The sequence below is a fragment of the Myxine glutinosa genome, chromosome 11 (genome assembly GCF_964187855.1).
Source record: "Myxine glutinosa chromosome 11, kmMyxGlut1.1, whole genome shotgun sequence".
In the NCBI taxonomy this organism is placed as follows: domain Eukaryota; kingdom Metazoa; phylum Chordata; class Myxini; order Myxiniformes; family Myxinidae; genus Myxine; species Myxine glutinosa.
In genome coordinates, this window is record NC_136271.1 from 42,043,378 (window position 1) to 42,048,611 (window position 5,234).

General features: G+C 43.9%; 1 long non-coding RNA gene across 1 annotated transcript; it reads left to right on the forward strand.

The window, feature by feature from the left end:
• The first annotated feature begins 3,244 nt into the window (after positions 1–3,244).
• On the forward strand, positions 3,245–4,857 carry LOC144888292 (uncharacterized). The gene is made up of 2 exons (XR_013620889.1): positions 3,245–4,595; positions 4,656–4,857. It is a non-coding gene; the product is annotated as an uncharacterized LOC144888292 (long non-coding RNA).
• Positions 4,858–5,234: the final 377 nt, after the last annotated feature.

Genomic DNA, 5,234 nt, shown 5'->3' on the forward strand with positions numbered 1-5,234 from the left:
AATTCGAATCAATATGTGTGTTTTACTTGAATTGAAGAGTTCATTCAATGGCAGATATTGTGTATTGTATGTGTGGGATGTATCGCTGAGGCAGCTCACCTTTGGAATTGGTGTCATATAGTGCATTTTGGATCAGAGAGGTCAAGCGTCGGAGATCCTGTTTTTTTGCGATGTTTACGAGTTAGGGATGAGTTCTGACAGCTCAATGTTCTGACAACTCACTACATGTCAGGTCGCAGATTTGTTATGACAGCTTTTCGCACTTTGTTATGACAGCCGACTGCATGTCCCAACGTAAGGTAAACCCCGCCGCGAACGCGAATAGAGCGGCGTGCAGGGAGTGTTGGGATTCGTGTGGAGGCACGAGGGTGCGCGCCAAGACGGGGGGGGCGGCGTGGCGTCGTCGCGTTGAGATGGTTGTGCCAGGTCGATCGGCGATCTCTGAATTTAAATCGGATTTTTGTCATGTGTGTTGTGAAATTAAACGTCTATCCGAGAATCCTGGCAATGTTCGTTTAACTAAAGTGTGGTACAAACCTGTGTTTCCGCCGTGCGGCTCCGTGGAAGTTTGGGTAGAGGGATATTGGGTGTTCAGACAGGAGCCGAGCGAGCCGCGAGTCACGGGTGTGCTGTATGAGATTTGCTCAGAGTGCTGGCGATAACTCGCCCACTCTCAGAGGAGGATGTGTGCCCAAATGCATTGTGGGTCATTTCGACTTTGCTGGATGTCGGACGTTCATGTCAGACGAGCCATGTCGGAATAGTGGCCGGCTGCGACATATATGCCAGGCAATGTCACAGGACGAATACGTTACTTATAAGATGGATTTTTATTTAAGATGGATTTATAAGATGGATAGATGGATGGATTTATTTAAGATGGCTAAAATAAACGATTTCAAGACAGAGTAATTAATTTCCGGAGCCAAGTTCCAACAGGAAGTCTTGTTCGTACAGTAAGGTACAGTGCGGAGTGGCGGCTGGAAGATGCATCGATGCATTTGTGTTGATCGATGCGGACACAGATTTAGTATGCTGGTAAGGTCAAGTTATTAAAATAGGAAATTCAATAATTTGAGCAGAAATGTCACGTTTCAACAGAACGCTGATCCGAGGAAGGAGGACGGTTGAGGTTTCAACTGTCGGTATGTGGTGTGGCTTGTGCCAAGGTGTGGGCGCGAGGAGGTGTGTTGATGAAGCGTTGTGCGAACGAGGAGGGATGTGCGAAAGGTGCACCAGGTAGAGAGGTGCTGCATTGTGAAGCACGCCTCGTACGGAAGTTCCTGGACGGATTGTGACGGTTGTTGGATTCGTAGGAGCTAGCATTTTGCGATGTAGAGCCTCAATAAGGGTCATTTGTCTGTCTGGATGTGGTTCTTGCAGGGAATGACGCCGGACTTGTATTATTTGCGGAAAAATAAAGCGCTGGTTACCCCAATTCGAAGTTTGACCTTTTAAAGTTTAGTTGACCTTTGTTCGAGATATGCAAGGGAAAGGTCAGAGGTAATTCACTAACCTTGGAAGAACGACAGGCGGAGTCAGTCTACAGGGTGTTGCTTTAACGACAGGATATAGAACCTAAATCTGGAAGGAAAGGACATTATATTGTTGGTTAAACTGAAGTCATGTACGTAATTAATGAACAGAGAATATCGAGTCCTGTTTGTCTTTGTAATTGTCGTTGATGTCCCGATTCAGGGGTCTCAAGAAATAAACAGACTTCCGGTGCCGACCGGAAGCGTTAGGTACAGTACGCTTGGAATTTAATTTAACCGGGTCGAATACAGTGACGTGTTCGATCGAGCTGTGGGGATTTGAGATGGATTTGAGTCACGTTAAATGGAGGACATTTGTGAGGATGAAGAGATGCAAGTAACGTGGATTAAATTGTGGTATCACGAGTTGGGTGCCAGAGATATTGTGGTTATTATAACTCACTGATTATAGGGGGCGCCGGGCGCACCGAGTACAGATCGGGTTGCATGATGGAGCACGCATGCATGGATTTTGGCTTTGCGAGGCTCCGGATAGAAATTGGCATTTCGATGCTGTGGATTATATTGTGCCTGCCCGGAAAGGTGATGTCCTGTGCTGGGGCTGGCGACATGCCTCTGTTATTTGTCTGTCTGTCGGTCTGATTGTAAGTCTTTGGTACTGGGAGGGCTAATTGAGTGCTCAGGCGTCATTGTTCCATGGAGGCAGGAGCTGTGAGTCACAAAATGTAAATGTAACACAGAGAGATGGACAGGACAACAATGGAGTTTATATGGACGGGTTTGGGGCAGTTTCAATCTGACGATTACAGAGTGCTTTGTTCCGTTCACGAAACATGTAAAATTCATGGAGTTGAAGTCGTTTGCAAGAAGGCAGCAGAGTCAGTACTGGGATGCAACTTCGTCCGGGGGTTTTGGTCCAGCCTGCAAGGAGTCCAGGGGCTTGTTTTAGGGCTGGGTCGCCAAAAATGGGATGCTGTGCCCATCTGGATGTAAAATTATCCATCAAGGACGGGGAATAATGTGCAGTGTGATTGGGTAAGAGGTAAAGGCCATAAAACACCAACCCCATGAGGAACGAAATAAATGGAGAGATGTTGGGATCACATGATGGTTGGGATTGAAGAACAACCTACTGGGATTTCAAACCTGTGTTTGGGTCTGGGGCAACTGGGTGATGGGCAACAGTGTATGAGTGAGTAATTATGATCTGTTTAAGTGTAAGAGGCGGTGGAGAAGAAAGGGGTGATGAAAAGCTATTTGTTTTAGTGTGAAGTAGGTTGGTTGCTTATTTGTCACAGTAAGATGAGAGTTGTGTTTTTAAGCTTGGTCTTTGAATGAATTGTTGCTTGGAATGTGTTGATTGGAAAAGTGATTTCTGATCGCTGATCCGATCTGGTTTTGAATTGTTGATTTAATTTTGAATTGATTGGAGGTAATAAGGATTTGTGTTGATTTCCTGATTTGAGTTGATCTGGAAACAAAGACAGATGGGATTAATGTGTATATCAGGAACATTTTGGAAAAGAAATATGGATATATGACATTACTAAAATATAACCAAGCAATTGAGAGTTCTTGGGTTAATGGGATATAAATAAATGCATCTACAAGTTGATGGTTTATAAAAATTTAGTTCTGGATGATACTTAAACGATGAACAATGTTGGCAATATACAAAGAATGTGACTTGTTTTTTGGGGGGCAAAGTTATGAGTGGTTGTGGGCAAACGAAGATTAATTTAGATTTATCATAGTTAAGTTCGAGGAAGTTGATTTGAAGCCAGAATTTCATTTGGATGCCAGAAAGGAGAAAGGAGATGCTGAAAGCCAGAAAGGAGATGCTGTTGTCTACTCTGAATGACAGGTGGCGGTATCCAGGGCGCTGAGGAGTTTGTTCACGTTGTAAAGTTTGTTTATTTAGTTTGTTTATTGTAGAGAAGAGTGCTTTTGGGATTCCGGAGCCAGAGTGGATAATTTGAGGGTAGTAGGTGGAGTAGAGGACATCTTTGCAGTGCTGTAGGTGGTCCTTGTAGGCTTGGGAGTGAACTGATTTGGGTTTAATAGGCACAAGCTGGTCTAAACAGGGTGAGGAGGATGGCGTGATTGATGATGTCAAAGGAGGCGTTGAGGTGAGGAGGATGAAAATGTTGAGGTTGCCGGCATCAGAGGAGAGAAAAGGTCGCTGGTGATTTTGAGGAGAGCAGTTTCAGTACTGTGGCTGGAGCAGAATCCGGATTGGAATGTTTCATACAGGTTATTGGCAGAGTGGTGATGTTTGAGTTGAGTGGCCACAGCACGTTCCAAAACTTTTGACAGAAAGGGTAGATTGGAGATGGGTCTGAAGTTATTTAGGGTGTCAGGGTTTAGTCCAGGGTTTTTCCAAAATGGGGGTGAAGTTTCACGAGTTTTTGGGGAAATCGGTATGTGAAGCTGGATTAAGTTGGAACTGCTTGATGAGCCATGGAGATGGATTGGGTTTTGTTGTTGGTTGTCTGGGAGTTCGGTTGTTGCATTGCCAAAGGTTTCTGTGTGGTGGACACACTCGTTGGCTGTTGTCTTGTGTGACGTGGAGGGAGATGTATGTGGCTGTGTGTGGCTGCCTGGAGGGGAAGGCGGCTACAGTGGTTGATATTGGTTGTGGGTTGTCCGGGGTGCTTCGATTTGCATAAAGGGTGAAGATTGGGATATTACATTATTTTAAGTAAGTATTGGTATGAGTAATTACATAAGTAATTATGAGTTATTATGAGTAATTAGTGGTATGAGTATTAGTTATGAGTAAGTGATTATTTTAGTAAACTTACATGTTTCGCTGTGTTGTGGATCTGGGGACAAGCTAGTTTGATGGGTACCCTGGGGTCTTCGGCGTGTCTATGTGTTTGGCTGTCTGTCACACCGGACTCTTGAATGGGTTTTCATGAGACGAATTTCAGACATAACAGTGAGAATCTATTTTGAGCGAATCACAGTGGGTGAGGAAAACATTGTGTGTGACCAGACACCAGAACTGACCAGAATTGAAATTGGAAGTAGACCAGGTTATTTCTATTATTTGTTTATTCGTGAAAATAAATAAATAATAGGGGGAGGTTAATGGAGGTTAATGGTGGTTTGTTTGTGTTAATGGAGGTTAATGGTGGTTTGTTTGTGTTAATGGAGGTTAATGGTGGTTTGTTTGTGTTAATTCTAGTTGAAACTCTCGCTGAAGTAATTTTCGTTTATTTTTATTTTTTGATTCGATTTGAGAGTTGAGATGATTGATTTTTATTAATTTTATAATTTTATTTTTATTGATGTTGGAAACAGGTAATGGGATGCTGAGAGAAGGATTGAATTTAATTTGAATTGGACTGGATTAAATGGGATTGAATGAAAAAAAATTGAATATTGGATAAAATTGGATCCACTTGAAAAAAGTGGATTAGGAAATTGGAGACCTGTAGACCAGGCGCTCCCAGGAGACTTGTGGACCAGGTGAACCACCAGAGGAAAAAGACCAGGTGTTCGTGGAGCACTTCACCTGCAAGAACGCCTTGGAACCAAGGTGGAAGGGACCAGTCCAGGTGTTGCTGACTACACCAACGGCAGTCTTTTGCGAGGGCAAGACTTCGTGGATCCACGCCACGCACTGTAAGTTGGCCATACAAGCACCAGACACTACACCACAGCAACCACAGTAAGGATGGGCCTAATCATAGGTACAATACTATTGATAGCGACAGCAGCTAGGGGAAACTC